Source organism: Lolium rigidum, chromosome 1, assembly GCF_022539505.1.
Source record: "Lolium rigidum isolate FL_2022 chromosome 1, APGP_CSIRO_Lrig_0.1, whole genome shotgun sequence".
In the NCBI taxonomy this organism is placed as follows: domain Eukaryota; kingdom Viridiplantae; phylum Streptophyta; class Magnoliopsida; order Poales; family Poaceae; genus Lolium; species Lolium rigidum.
Window position 1 is genome coordinate 37,694,425 of NC_061508.1, and position 17,108 is coordinate 37,711,532.

Sequence of the window (17,108 nt, forward strand, 5' to 3'; positions counted from 1 at the left end):
ACGTTCGTTGGGCAACCCCAAGAGGAAGGTATGATGCGCACAGCAGCAAGTTTTCCCTCAGAAAGAAACCAAGGTTTATCGAACCAGGAGGAGCCAAGAAGCACGTTGAAGGTTGATGGCGGCGGGATGTAGTGCGGCGCAACACCGGAGATTCCGGCGCCAACGTGGAACCTGCACAACACAACCAAAGTACTTTGCCCCAACGAAACAGTGAGGTTGTCAATCTCACCGGCTTGCTGTAACAAAGGATTAACCGTATTGTGTGGAAGATGATTGTTTGCAAGAAAACAGTAAAAACAAGTATTGCAGCAGATTTGTATTTCGAGTATAAAAGAATGGACCGGGGTCCACAGTTCACTAGAGGTGTCTCTCCCATAAGATAAAAGCATGTTGGGTGAACAAATTACAGTCGGGCAATTGACAAATAGAGAGAGCATAACAATGCACATACATGACATGATAAGTATAGTGAGATTTAATTGGGCATTACGATAAAGTACATAGACCGCCATCCAACTGCATCTATGCCTAAAAAGTCCACCTTCAGAGTTATCATCCGAACCCCCTCCAGTATTAAGTTGCAAAGCAACAGACAATTGCATTAAGTATGGTGCGTAATGTAATCAACAACTACATCCTCGGACATAGCGCCAATGTTTTATCCCTAGTGGCAAGAGCACAACACAACCTTAGAACTTTCTGTCACTGTCCCAGGTGTCAATGCGGGCATGAACCCACTATCGAGCATAAATACTCCCTCTTGGAGTTAAAAGCAAAAACTTGGCCAGAGCCTCTACTAGTAACGGAGAGCATGCAAGATCATAAACAACACATATGTAGTAACTTGATAATTAACATGACATGGTATTCTCTATCCATCGGATCCCGACAAACACAACATATAGAATTACAGATAGATGATCTTGATCATGTTAGGCAGCTCACAAGATACAACAATGAAGCACAATGAGGAGAAGACAACCATCTAGCTACTGCTATGGACCCATAGTCCAGGGGTGAACTACTCACTCATCACTCCGGAGGCGACCATGGCGGTGTAGAGTCCTCCGGGAGATGAATCCCCTCTCCGGCGGGGTGCCGGAGGAGATCTCCAGAATCCCCCGAGATGGGATCGGCGGCGGCGGCGTCTCCGGAAGGTTTTCCGTATCGTGGTTTTTTCGCATCGGGGGTTTCGCGACGGAGGCTTTAAGTAGGCGGAAGGGCGAGTCGGGGGCCGGACGAGGGGGCCACACCATAGGGCGGCGCGGGCCCCCCGGGCCGCGCCGCCTTGTGGTGTCGCCACCTCGTGGCCCCACTTCGTGTGTTCTTCGGTCTTCCGGAAGCTCCGTGGAAAAATAGGCCCCCGGGTCTTCGTTTCGTCCAATTCCGAGAATATTTCGTTACTAGGATTTCGAAACCAAAAACAGCGAGAAAACAGGAAGCGGCACTTCGGCATCTTGTTAATAGGTTAGTTCCGGAAAATGCACGAATATGACATAAAGTGTGCATAAAACATGTAGGTATCATCAATAATATGGCATAGAACATAAGAAATTATCGATACGTCGGAGACGTATCAGCCGACTCTCCCACCAGGCTGCCCGGCGCCACGCCGGCTTGCGGGCTCTCCCGCAAAGATGCCCGAAAACTCTCAGATTTGCCCCAAACGGACATATTTCTTTTGGCTATAAAAGGGGCTTCTTTCCCAACAGTCTTTTAGGGTTCTTGAGCACGTTTTTTACCACCATTGTTGAACCTCTTGAGCTTGCTTCCTCTCCCTTCCCTCCTATGATTCTTGTATATTCTTGGGGGATCTAAAAGAGGTGATCTAGATCAACAACCTCCTCCAATCCATTACTCCTCTAAGTGAGGGGAACTCTTGGGACCTAGATCTTGGAGTCATTTGTTGATTTCCTCCATCGTTCTTCCTCTCTAATTCCATCCTAGCATTTGTTGCTTTGGTGGGATTTGAGTGTGAAGGATTTGAACACCTTTGGTGTTCTTGCTTTTCATCACTTCATAGTGTTGAGCTCTCCACCACGATTTGTTCGAGTCAGAGACCGTGAGCTTGTTACTCTTGGAGGGTGACCTCCTAGTTGGCTTGGTTGGTGTCCCGGTGACCCCTTCGTAGAAGATTGTGAAGAGGCCCGGGCTTCTCCTTCGTGGAGCTTGTGAAGTGGTTTTGGAGCTTGCCATCTCCGGAGTGGAGGAAAAGGTAGCCATAAGGAAAGGGTTATTCCTTCGTGGGATAGGCTCGGAGAAGAAGGTGAGACTTCGTGGCATTGGGAAATCCTTCATGGTATCCCCACCACTCCAAACATGACGTACCTTCATGCAAAGGAAGGGAACACGGGAATACATCTTCGTCTCCGCGTACCTCGGTTATTTCTATACCCGAGTTTACTTTCCTTTGTGATAGCCATCGAGCTTGAAGTATTTATTATATCTTTCCATCACTTGTTGTTCATATATATACTGTGCCTATCTTGCTTAGCTCTAGTCGTTGTTATTGCACTTAGTTGAGCCTAGCATATTTAGGGTTTATGCTTGTAAAATAAACGTTAGTTTAATTTCGCATTCTTACAAGCCAAATCCGTAGGAATTTTTAAAACGCCTATTCACACCGTCCCTCCTCTAGGCAACAACTCGTCCTTTCAATTGGTATCAGAGCAAGGTCTCTCCTTGTTTAAGGCTTCACCGCCTTGAGAGTAAAGATGTTGGCTATTAATATAGTGCACAATGACATAATTATCTTTGATGGCACAATTTATCTTTTATGGAGAAATCACATGCTTTGTAATCTTAGGACCGTGTGTCCAAATATAGAGTGATTTCTAGACGTAGGGTTTTCTCCTCCGATGGATCCTCAAAATCTATCTTTAGAGGATGAGAAAAATTTACATCTTGAATCTCAAGTATCCAATGAGCTTTTATCCTCTTTGAGACCAGATTTTCATAGGTTCTTAATTTTTATAAAGAAAAAGTCATCTCATGAGATGTGGATCAAGCTTAAGGAAATATTTGGTGGATCCATTTCTCATATGGTCGGTGGTGTCTCCAAGGATCTCTCTTCCCCTTCACATCATGAAGAGATCCAAGTTGCTTCCACCTCCGGTCGTGATGAGTTCTCATCTTCTTCAACTTCACCAACGTGTAGCAAGACGCGAGGTAAAGATATGGTGAGTGGTGAGGAGAATTGCAATGTTGATATTGTGCTCAATAGTGATGATTCTTCATCTCTATCCCATTGCAATGTTTCCTCTTTGGACTTAAACACATCTAGCACTGAAAATGTCTTACATGCATATGTCGATAATCCTTGCATATCATGTATAAATTGCTTACAAAACTTCCATGATGATATGATTGATATGTCTTCTTTCCATGAACAAAATGCTTCTATTTCCTCTAGTTGTTTGTTGTCTAACAATGTAAAGGAAATTGAACACTCTATGAGGCATGAGACTCTCATGAATGGAGATTCCAAAACATCTACGTCGTCATCCTCCGGTATGCACATGTGCCTTATGGCGAAGGGACCAAATGTAACTCCTACTTTGAATCCGAACACATCTTCTAATAATGAGATTGATGATGATGAACAAGATGAAGATGCTATACTTAAAGGCCTTTACAAAGTTAGATGCACCTTTCGTGGTGATGCCTTGTCAAATTCGATTTCTTGATGGACTCCCTCAATGAAAGGGATGAGTCCATTGAGGAGTTGTAATCTCATATTGAAAATGAGAAACGGAGATTCAATCTCCTTAGACAAGAGCTGAAAGATGAAAGGTGCATAACTAATGGTCTTAAGCAAGAAATGGAATGCTTTGAATCTTATGTGCTTGAAATAGGAAAATCTATTATTGATGCTTGTGCTACTAACTCTACTTCTTTTGAAGCATCTATCTTAAAGGAGAATGTTGAGCTAAGGGCTCAACTTGATTTTCTAACTAACAATTATAGGGAATTGGAAGAAAGTCATAAAAAGCTCTCGGGCTCTCATGATGATCTCCTAATCTCCTATGATGGGCCAAAGTTGTCTCTTGAGGCAAGTATCACTAAGGTAACATCTTGTGAGCCTCATTTGGACATGAACACTACTTGTACTCAAAATGCTATAGTGTCATGTGCTAGTCCTAGTAATCCCTCTAGTCATACTATTGATACACATTGTGTTGGATTACTTTCTTTGCCTTATTGCTCTAACAATGAAGCTTCTACTTGCTCTAGTCTTTGTATTTCTACTAACCATGTTGAGGAAATCAAAGAGCTCGAGGCCCAAGTCCTTTCTTTGAAGAAAGACTTGGAAAAGCGTCATGAAGGGAAATCCGCACTTGACAAGATGTTGAGTGTGCAACAATCCCCCAATTACAAGAGTGGACTTGGATTCAACTCCAATAACAAGAAAAGTCCAAGAGCAAGAGCAACAAGAAAAAGGGCCAAGAACAAGTCAGGAATTTGGCCAAGATTGTTTGTTTCAAGTGCAAGGTTGAAGGGCACCATGTTATATCATGCCCATTGAAGAAGAAGCACTTGAGTGAGAAGCAACAAGGGAAGCGGACACATGGTCAAGCTCAAGCTCAACCTCAAGTTGAGAATAGGCCACTTCCAAAGGAGAATCAAGCTAAAGCTCCCCAAGTCAAGAAATCAACAAAGAAGAAGAAGGGGAGCACACGTTGCTATGTTTGCCGTGAGAAGGGGAACTTTGCCTCTTCATGCTTAAACGGTACCTTATCTAACCCTATCATTGTTGATGATGATTATTATCTAGGGAAGGATAAGGATGGCAATGTGTTTGCCAAGTTTGTTAGAACTCAAAGTGGTGTCAATAAAAGAACCATTTGGGTTGCCAAACCTATTGTGACTAACCTCCTTGGACCCAACTTGGTTGGGGACCAACAAGCTCAAAATTGATTAATAGGTGTATGTGGAGGGCCTTGGAGACTTGGTTACTTCATGAAGAATTAAGGGATCTTCATATATTATATTTTGACCAATCCAAGTTGTATGGATTATCATCTCCCTATATTATAACCAATGTGCCTCTTTGCGATAACTTGTACTTCAACTCTTCATATTAATTGTAAGTTACTTGCCCCTTCGCATGTTTGGTTTTGTACCAAATATGTGTTTGTATGTGTTGTGTCTTACTTGCCTATTTTTTGTATTCAAGTATGTTTGTTTGACTCATCATTTACTTGTGTGTTGTTTTTAGCCCAATGCATCTTGATGATATCTTATTTGGCTCTCTTTGAGTGATTAATGGAACATCCCATTTTGGAGAAGTGATCTGCCTTGTGCATCTCCCTTTCTTTAAAATGTGTGTACATGGGTACCACCAATTAGTACTGATATTTCAAAATTATCTAGTCACTATGTGGCGTGTCATACTCATGAGAAATTCAAATTCTAAATGTGCATTAATCATCTCTAGTCGAATGTGAATATCACATTATGGGGGAGTAATATGTTTCTTGTATATTACAATCCTAGAAAATGTGAACGTATGTGCCACTTAGAGTTGATATTCTTAATTATCTTATTTCTAGGTGGCATGTTTGCTCAAACAAGCTCCACTTTTATTAAAAAGCTTTTGTTTCTTATCTTATCGTTTCTTGTTTGAGTAGGAAATTCTTGGTGCGGTTTTCCTCAAATACATATCTCTATATCTTATTTGGGAGACCGTTTGCTTCAAGTTATTCTAATCATTGATGTGCGTGATTGTTTGACTAGTTGAAGCTATCAAAATCTTCATCCCGGCATAGTGCTTAATCCTATATATTTATCCTATGTCTTTTATTGTGAAGTTGATCCTTACTATCCTTGGCAATATACCACTGGAAATTAATTCTAATATTCTCATTGTCTTTGACAATTGATAACCTTGTATGTGGTAGCATCTGTGGATCATCTTCATCTTGGATTGTCTTTTTATTGCCTTATTTTATTTCCAAGTTGCTCACATTGTCTTCCTTGCCTTTTTGAAAATGTTTTTGATTCCTATCAAGTTTACCTTGATAGAAGACAAACAGTTTCTTTTCGGTACTTTGTGCCATTATGAAAAGTGTAGAGGGTTTGGTTTATTTGTTGGGACCTTGATCTTTTGGGAGTGTGTTATCTCATTCCTTCTTACATATTTTATTTGCTTGAATGAGATAAATCTTTGAGCATGTGTGGCTTTATTCATCTTTTATGCTCAATAATTTTCTTAGTTCATTTTCTGAACTTTGTTGCATAAATCATGTGTTGATTTGCTTATTTGGATCTTGTGCATGTATTTTACTAAATGTACATTTTATATCATACTATGCTTGTTTGATCCAATATATAGGGTATACTCCATCAAATCCTAAGTGGCTAAGATGTGCATGAAATTCAAATTTCATCTATAAATATGAACATATTTATATGGAGTGTGTCCTATGTATTGTGGTTAGTCTAACCATTTTGGACCCAATAAGTTTGGAGACCAAGATGTACTTGAATGTTGTTTTAGGTACATTGGAGATGCACTGGAGGCTTGTCTCATCAATAAGGAAGGTGTTGTCACCATCTGAGAATTGGAGCCAAGTTAGGATGATCGATGAACTCTTATCTACTACATCATGTCATTGCAATCTCGGTAACAAGTATCTTATTCATGCATACTCATATAGCATCCAACGTCTTGTAGGTTGCATCTTGGCATGAAATGCTTTATTTCGAAAATATTGCGATTCTTGAAAAATCCTTTTTAAAGAAAACTTCTTATTGTACATTTGAGTAATTTGAGGAGATGCATACGATGGGAATATATATAAATCTTGTTTATGATTCACGTATCCCAAATATGCCTTCTAGCAACTTATTTCATATCAATTCCTCGAAGAGCTCTTATGTGCAATATTAAAGAAATTGAGAAATGAATCTCTATTTGTGATACTTGTTGCCTTTCTCAAAACATTCCAACTAGCTTTACTTCCCTTATTGTTAGTTGTGATGTTTTTGAGATTTTCTTGGTTGAAGTTCATTCATATACCATAAGTGAAAATTGGAGCCATAGGCTATATATGTTTTTAAGCAAACATCCTTTGGTATATTTTATGACTTCATCTTGGAGACCATGTATTATTTATTTTATTAACCTCTTATTTGTGCATGTTTCTTTATGGATACTCTTGTCTAGTTTAGAAACTTATATACATGAGAGCGTTAATCCATCACCTTGATATCCTTGTTTTTTGCCGACCATCTTTTTATCCATGTGGTTTTAGTGGTGTTGGAAAGGACTTGATTTATGAGCGCTTGGCTTAATTTTATTTTATCTTCATGAACACATATCTCGTGAATGTTTTAGACTAAAGTTATCCTCTTTATATTGTTTGTGTTCTAAATGATATAGAGGGAGTGAGGATTCCATGCTTGTGCATATTGTATTCAAATGCAACTATTCTAATTTATGCATGAACCTTGGGGAGCTTTCTTATTTCATTTAGAGCACTATATCTCTCTTATTATGATATCTTGTTTGTCCGGCCAATTGGATCTTCGATTGCTTTCTTTATTTGTTGAAGCTTTCTTCACCATGTTATCACTGTGGAATCTTTCATCCTCAATATAGTTTGACTTCCTTCAAGTATTCGTCATTGGATATGTGCATTTGAATCCACTCAAATTATGAGAAGTGCACACCTTAGGGAGGAACTCATATTATATTGGCTTTCTAAATTTTTCACCAATTTTGGCACTTGTTGCCAATGAGGGAGAAGTTTAGAGGGTTTAAGGGAAATGGTTTATACTTAAATTTGGTTTGTGCTTAAGTGTTTTACCTCTCATGCACTTCATATTTATATGTCTTGCATAGTTGTATATATATAGTGGAAACTATCCCGAAGGTTAATCCTCACAATATATGCAATGAATTCATGTTCATCACACGTGCATACATTGTGGGGGAGTTTGCCCTATATATGTTGGTTCTACTCACATCCCTTACATTAGTTGTAGTTGTGTGAGTAGAACTGGTTTTGATATGGGCTAGTAGCTTTGTGTTACTGGACCATATCAAATACAACCTCTTGTATTCAACTTATTCTCAGATAAGTTGCATACTTGTTTCTAATATTCATCATATAAACCCTCTTGTTGTGGTTGTCATCAATTACCAAAATGGGGGATATTGTAAGGGTACATTGCCCCTATGTATGGTTTTGGTAATTAATGACAACCCATATGGGCTAATGTTTTCATTGAGTTTATATGAAGGAATACTCCATAGGTAATACTTGTAGTCCATGTGTTGGATTCAAGTATGGATGCCATGAAGATAAAAGATATATACCTTGAGTATTGGCATCAAGATCATCGATTTGAAGACATATATGTGATATGATCAAGAAGTAGAAATGATGATGGATTTCTTATGTGGAACTCAATATTAGCCATGCTCTTGCTTATGTGTTAAACAATGAATGATCAAAATCTTGAGTGCTTGATTCCAAGTGAAGAATTCAAGATATGGCTCTAAGTCGGTGTCATGATAGTCTCATAAGTCGAGCTATGGTTGACTAAGATTTAGAGCATGCAAACAAATGAAGAGTTCTTTAAACACCTCAAGATAGTATGATAGAGCATGAGAAGATACAAGGTTGACCAATACGAAGAGTGAGGAATAGATTCAACTTTGGTCAACACATGAAGCATAAAGAATGTGCCACATAAACTCATGTGGTATGGTAAGTGATACGTCTCAAACGTATCTATAATTTCTTATGTTCCATGCTACTTTTATGACAATACTCACATGTTTTATACACACTTTACATCATTATTATGCATTTTCCGGCACTAACCTATTGACAAGATGCCGAAGAGCCAGTTGCTATTTTCTGCTGTTTTTGGTTTCAGAAATCCTACAAAGGAAATATTCTCGGAATTGAACGAAATCAACACCTAGGGTCTTATTTTTCCACGGAGCTTCCAGAAGACTGAAAAGCATACGAAGTGGGGCCACGAGGTGGCCAAACCACAAGGCGGCGTGGCCAAGGAGGGGCCCGCGCCGCCCTGTGGTGTGGGGCCCTCGTGCCTCCTCTGACTCTGCCCTTCCGCCTACTTAAACTCTCCGTCGCGAAAACCCTATTACCGAGAGCCACGATACGGAAAAAGTTCCAGAGACGCCACCGCCGCCAATCCCATCTCGGGGAATTCGGGAGATCGCCTTCGGCACCCTACCGGAGAGGGGAATCATCTCCCGGAGGACTCTTCATCACCATGATCGCCTCCGGACTGATGTGTGAGTAGTTCACCCTTGGACTATGGGTCCATAGCAGTAGCTAGATGGTTGTCTTCTCCTCTTGTGCTATCATGTTAGATCTTGTGAGCTGCCTATCATGATCAAGATCATCTATTTGTAATGCTACATGTTGTGTTTGTTGGGATCCGATGAATATGGAATACTATGTCAAGTTGATTATCAATCTATCAAATATGTGTTGTTTATGTTCTTGCATGCTCTCCGTTGCTAGTAGAGGCTCTGGCCAAGTTGATACTTGTAACTCCAAGAGGGAGTATTTATGCTCGATAGTGGGTTCATGCCTCCATTGAATCGGGACGAGTGACAGAAAGTTCTAAGGTTGTGGATGTGCTTGTTGCCACTAGGGATAAAACATCAATGCTTTGTCTAAGGATATTTGTGTTGATTACATTACGCACCATACTTAATGCAATTGTCTCGTTGTTTGCAACTTAATACTCGGAAGGGGTGCGGATGCTAACTCGAAGGTGGACTTTTTAGGCATAGATGCATGCTGGATAGCGGTCTATGTACATTGTCGTAATGCCCTGATTAAATCTCATAGTAGTCATTGTGATATGTATGTGCATTGTTATGCCCTCTCTATTTGTCAATTGCCCAACTGTAATTTGTTCACCCAACATGCTATTTATCTTATTGGAGAGACACCACTAGTGAACTGTGGACCCCGGTCCATTCTTTTACATCTGAAATACAATCTACTGCAAACTATGTTCTCTACTGTTCTTCGCAAACAAACATCAATTTCCACACCATACGTTTAATCCTTTGTTTACAGCAAGCCGGTGAGATTGACAACCTCACTGTTAAGTTGGGGCAAAGTATTGTGATTGTGTTGTGCAGGTTCCACGTTGGCGCCGGAATCCCTGGTGTTGCGCCGCACTACACTCCGTCACCAACAACCTTCACGTGGCCCTTGACTCCTACTCGGTTCGATAACCTTGGTTTCTTATCGAGGGAAAACTTGCTCGCTGTACGCATCACACCTTCCTCTTGGGGTTCCCAACAGACGTGTGTCAACTACACGCCAACAAGATATTTTTCTGGCGCCGTTGCCGGGGAGATCAAGACACGCTGCAAGGGGAGTCTCCCACATCCAATCTCTTTACTTTGTTTTTGTCTTGCTTTACTTTACTTTATTTACTGCTTTGTTTGTTCTTTATATCAAAAATACAAAAAATTTAGTTACTTGCATTTACTTTATTTACTGTCTTGTTTGCGTTCTCTATATTAAAAACACAAAAAAATTAGTTACTTGCATTTACTTTATTTAGTTTGCTTTATTTACTACTGCTAAAATGGGTACTCCTGAGAATACTAAGTTGTGTGACTTCACTAGCACAAATGATAATGATTTCTTATGCACACCTATTGCTCCACCTGCTGCTACAGCAGAATTTTATGAAATTAAACCTGCTTTACTAAATCTTGTTATGAGAGAGCAATTTTCCGGTGTTAGTTCTGATGATGTTGCTGCCCATCTTAATAATTTTGTTGAACTTTGTGAAATGCAAAAGTATAAGGATGTAGATGGTGACATTATAAAATTGAAATTGTTTCCTTTCTCCTTAAGAGGAAGAGCTAAAGATTGGTTGCTATCTTTGCCTAAAAATAGTATTGATTCATGGACTAAATGTAAGGATGCTTTCATTGGTAGATATTATCCTCCCGCTAAAATTATATCTTTGAGAAGTAGCATAATGAATTTTAAGCAATTGGATATTGAGCATGTTGCTCAAGCATGGGAAAGAATGAAATCTTTGGTGAAGAATTGCCCTACCCATGGACTAACTACTTGGATGATCATCCAAACCTTTTATGCAGGATTGAATTTTTCTTCGCGGAACCTATTAGATTCAGCTGCTGGAGGTACTTTTATGTCCATCACCTTAGGCGCGGCAACAAAACTCCTTGATGATATGATGATAAATTACTCTGAATGGCACACTGAAAGGACTCCACAAGGTAAGAAGGTAAATTCTGTTGAAGAAACCTCCTCCTTGAGTGATAAGATCGATGTTATTATGTCTATGCTTGTGAATGGTAGATCTAATGTTGATCCTAATAATGTTCCTTTAGCTTCATTGGTTGCTCAAGAAGAGCATGTTGATGTGAACTTCATTAAAAATAATAATTTCAACAACAATGCTTATAGGAATAATTCTAGCAACAACTATAGGCCATATCCTTTTAATAATGGTAATGGTTATGGTAATTCTTATGGTAATTCTTACAACAATAATAGGAGTGTACCCCCTGGTCTTGAAGCCATTCTTAAAGAATTTATTAGTACACAAACTGCTTTAAACAAATCTGTTGAAGAAAAGCTTGGTAAAATTGATGTTCTTGCTTCTAAAGTCGATAGCCTTGCCTCTGATGTTGATCTTTTAAAATTGAAAGCTATGCCTAAAGAAGATAAAGATATTAAGTCATTTTCTACAGCAAACGCCATCAAAGTTCGAATTAATGAAAATATTAGATTGATGGCTGAATTGCATGCTAGGTGGGAAAAAGAAGAAAAACTAGCCAAAGAGAACAATGTAGCTAAAGTTTGGACTATTACCACCACTAGTAATGATGATGTTTCACATGTTGCTAAACCTCCTACTATCAATGGTAAAATAATTGGTGTTGGCAATGTTTCTACTCCTAGTGCAAAGCGTGCAAAATTGCCTGAAACTGCTTGAAACCGTTTGTGATAAAACTGCTGAAATTTTTCAAAATATTGGGGACAATGATCCCATTGCTGTAGATCATAATGGTTTAGATTTTGATGATTGTCATATCTCTGAAGTTATTAAGTTCTTACAAAAACTTGCTAGAAGTCCTAATGCTAGTGCTATAAATTTGGCCTTCACAAAACATATTACAAATGCTCTCATAAAAGCTAGAGAAGAGAAATTAAAACTTGAAACTTCTATTCCTAGGAAGTTAGAAGATGGTTGGGAGCCCATCATTAAGATGAAGGTCAATGATTTTGATTGTAATGCTTTATTTGATCTTGGTGCAAGTATTTCTGTTATGCCTAAGAAAATCTATGATATGCTTGACTTGCCACCATTGAAAAACTGTTATTTGGACGTTAATCTTGGTGATAATGCTATGAAGAAACCTTTGGGGAGGATTAATAATGTTCGCATTACGGTTAACAATAACCTTGTCCCCGTTGATTTTATTGTCTTGGATATTGAATGCAATGCATCTTGTCCCATTATTTTGGGAAGACCTTTTCTTCGAACTGTTGGTGCTATCATTGATATGAAGGAAGGGGATATTAAGTATCAATTTCCTCTCAAGAAAGGTATGGCACACTTCCCTAGAAAGAGAATGAAGTTACCTTATGATTTTATTATTAGAACAAATTACGATGTTGATGCTTCATCTCTTGATAATACTTGATTCACACTTTCTGCGCCTAGCTGAAAGGCGTTAAAGAAAAGCGCTTATGGGAGACAACCCATTATTTTACTTCTGCACTTTTGTTTTATATTTGAGTCTTGAAAGTTGTTACTACTGTAGCAACCTCTCCTTATCTTTATTTTATTGCATTGTTGTGCCAACTAAAGTCTTTGATAGTAAGGTTGATACTAGAATTGGATTACTGCGCAGAAACAGATTTCTTGCTGTCACGAAATTGAGTAGCCCCGTCTGTAGGTAACCCAGAAAAATCTGCCAATTTACGTGCGTGATCCTCAGATATGTACGCAACTTTCATTCAATTTGAGCTTTTTCAAAACATATGAGCAAGTTAAGTGCCCCTGAAAAATTCGTCTTTACGGACTGTTCTATTTTGACAGATTCTGCCTTTTATTTCGCATTGCCTGTTTTGCTATGTTGGATGGATTTCTTTGTTCCATTAACTTTTAGTAGCTTTGTGCAATGTCCAGAAGTGTTAAGAATGATTATGTCACCTCTGAATATGTGAATTTTAGATTATGCACTAACCCTCTAATGAGTTTGTTTTGAGTTTGGTGTGGAGGAAGTTTTCAAGGGTCAAGAGAGGAGGATGATACAATATGATCAAGCAGAGTGAAAAGTCTAAGCTTGGGGATGCCCCCGTGGTTCATCCCTGCATATTTTAAGAATACTCAAGCATCTAAGCTTGGGGATGCCCAAGGCATCCCTTCTTCATCGACAACTTATCAGGTCACCTCTAGTGAAACTATATTTTTATTCCGTCACATCTTATGTGCTTTACTTGGAGCGTCTGTATGTTTTTATTTTTGTTTTTGTTTGAATAAAATCGGATCCTAGCTTTCTTTGTTTGGGAGAGAGACACGCTCCGCTGTTTCATATGAACACTGGTGTTCTTAGCTTTACTTTTAATGTTCATAGGCGAAGGTTGAAACTGCTTCGTTCATCGTTATTTGGTTGGAAACAGAAAATGCTTCATGTGGTAATTGGTATAATGTCTTGAATAATTTGATACTTGGCAATTGTTGTGCTCAAATAGATCATGTTTAAGCTCTTGCATCATGTACTTTGTACCCATTAATGAAGAACTACCATAGAGCTTGTTGAAATTTGGTTTGCATGATTGGTCTCTCTAAAGTCTAGATATTTTCCGGTTAAGGTGTTTGAACAACAAGGAGACAAGTGTAGAGTCTTATAATGCTTGCAATATGTTCTTATGTAAGTTTTGTCTGTACCGGTTTATACTTGAGTTTGCTTCAAACAACCTTGCTAGCCAAAGCCTTGTATTGAGAGGGAATTCTTCTCGTGCATCCAAATCCTTGAGCCAAAAACTATGCCATTTGTGTCCACCATACCTACCTACTACATGGTATTTCTCTGCCATTCCAAAGTAAATTACTTGAGTGCTACCTTTAAAATTTCATTCCTTGTCTTTGCAATATATAGCTCATGGGAAAATAGCCTTAAAAACTATTGTGGTATTGAATATGTTACTTATGTATCTTATTTCTTATAAGTTGCTTGTTGAGCGGTAACCATGTTTCGGGGACGCCATCAACTATTACACCTTTGTTGAATATCATGTGAGTTGCTATGCATGTTCATCTTGTCTGAAGTAAGGGCGATTTATCATGATCAAATGGTTTGAGTATGCATATTGTTAGAGAAGAACATTGGGCCGCTAACTAAAACCATGAATCATGGTGGAAGTTTCAGTTTGGACATCAATCCTCAATCTCTTATGAGAATATTATTCGTTGTTGAATGCTTATGCATTAAAGAGGAGTCCATTATATGTTGTCTATGTTGTCCCGGTATGGATGTCCTAAGTTGAGATCTATCAAAAACGAGAAATCAAATGCGATCTATCTCCTTGGACCTTTGTACAGGCGACATAGAGGTACCCCTTTGTGACACTTGGTTGAAACATATGTTATGCAATGATAATCCATGTAAATCCAAGCTAATTAGGACAAGGTGCGAGCACTATTGGTACTCTATGCATGAGGCTTGCAACTTATAGGATGTCTTATGCATAACACATATGAATTATTACTACCGTTGACAAAATTGTTTCTATGTTTTCAAAATAAAATCTCTAGCACAAAAATAGTAATCCATGCTTCCCTCTGCAAAGGGCCATTCTTTTACTTTATGTTGAGTCAGTTTACCTACTTCTTTCTATCTTAGAAGCAAACACTTGTGTCAACTGTGTGCATTGATTCCTACATACTTGCTTATTTGCATTCATCATATTACTTTGTGTTGAAAATTATCCATGAGACATATCCATGAGATAAACATGTTGAAGTTGAAAGCAACTGCTGAAACTTATATCTTCCTTTGTGTTGCTTCAAAGCTTTCTACTAAGAATTTATTGCTTTATGAGTTAACTCCTGTGCAAGTCTTATAGATGCTTGTCTTGAAAGTACTATTCATGAAAAGTCTTTGCTATATGATTCAGTTGTTTAATCATTGTCTTTACCATTGCTTCGAATCACTTCATTCATCTTATATGCTTCACAATAGTATTGATCAAGATTATGATAGCATGTCACTTCAGAAATTATCCTTGTTATCGTTTACCTACTCGAGGGCGAGTAGGAACTAAGCTTGGGGATGCTTGATACGTCTCAAACGTATCTATAATTTCTTATGTTCCATGCTACTTTTATGACAATACTCACATGTTTTATACACACTTTACATCATTATTATGCATTTTCCAGCACTAACCTATTGACAAGATGCCGAAGAGCCAGTTGCTGTTTTCTGCTGTTTTTGGTTTCAGAAATCCTACAAAGGAAATATTCTCGTAATTGGACAAAATCAACGCCCATGGTCTTATTTTTCCACGGAGCTTCCAGAAGACCAAAGAGCATACGAAGTGGGGCCACGAGGTGGCCAAACCACAAGGCGGCGCGGCCAAGGAGGGGCCCACGCCGCCCTGTGGTGTGGGGCCCTCGTGCCTCCTCCGACTCTGCCCTTCCGCCTACTTAAACTCTCCGTCGCGAAAACCCTATTACCGAGAGCCACGATACGGAAAAAGTTCCAGAGACGCCGCCACCGCCAATCCCATCTCGGGGATTCAGGAGATCGCCTCCGGCACCCTGCCGGAGAGGGGAATCATCTCCCGGAGGACTCTTCATCACCATGATCGCCTCCGGACTGATGTGTGAGTAGTTCACCCTTGGACTATGGGTCCATAGCAGTAGCTAGATGGTTGTCTTCTGCTCTTGTGCTATCATGTTAGATCTTGTGAGCTGCCTATCATGATCAAGATCATCTATTTGTAATGCTACATGTTGTGTTTGTTGGGATCCGATGAATATGGAATACTATGTCAAGTTGATTATCAATCTATCATATATGTGTTGTTTATGTTCTTGCATGCTCTCCGTTGCTAGTAGAGGCTCTGGCCAAGTTGATACTTGTAACTCCAAGAGGGAGTATTTATGCTCGATAGTGGGTTCATGCCTCCATTGAATCTGGGACAGTGACGGAAAGTTCTAAGGTTGTGGATGTCTTGTTGCCACTAGGGATAAAACATCAATGCTTTGTCTAAGGATATTTGTGTTGATTACATTACGCACCATACTTAATGCAATTGTCTATTGTTTGCAACTTAATACTCGGAAGGGGTGTGGATGCTAACTCGAAGGTGGACTTTTTAGGCATAGATGCATGCTCGGATAGCGGTCTATGTACATTGTCGTAATGCCCCGATTAAATCTCATAGTAGTCATTGTGATATGTATGTGCATTGTTATGCCCTCTCTATTTGTCAATTTCCCAACCGTAATTTGTTCACCCAACATGCTATTTATCTTATTGGAGAGACACCACTAGTGAACTGTGGACCCCGGTCCATTCTTTTACATCCGAAATACAATCTATCGCAAACTCGTTCTCTACTGTTCTTCGCAAACAAACATCATATTCCACACCATACGTTTAATCCTTTGTTTACAGCAAGCCGGTGAGATTGACAACCTCACTGTTAAGTTGGGGCAAAGTATTGTGATTGTGTTGTGCATGTTCCACGTTGGCGCCGGAATCCCTGGTGTTGCGCCGCACTACACTCCGTCACCAACAACCTTCACGTGGCCCTTGACTCCTACTGGTTCGATAACCTTGGTTTCTTACTGAGGGAAAACTTGCTGCTGTACGCATCACACCTTCCTCTTGGGGTTCCCAACAAACGTGTGTCAACTACACGCCAGCAGTAAGCTTTGTCAATTATGCTTTATAAACTAACCCATCATATGTGTGCCTTTGTGTTGTTTATGTGGGTTAGGTATCTTTCCATGGGCGTGCATCAAAAGTGAGATTTAATATAGCCCATAAGAGGATGAGATCAAGTGGTGATCATCATCAAGGTTGAGTTGGGAAAGTTCAA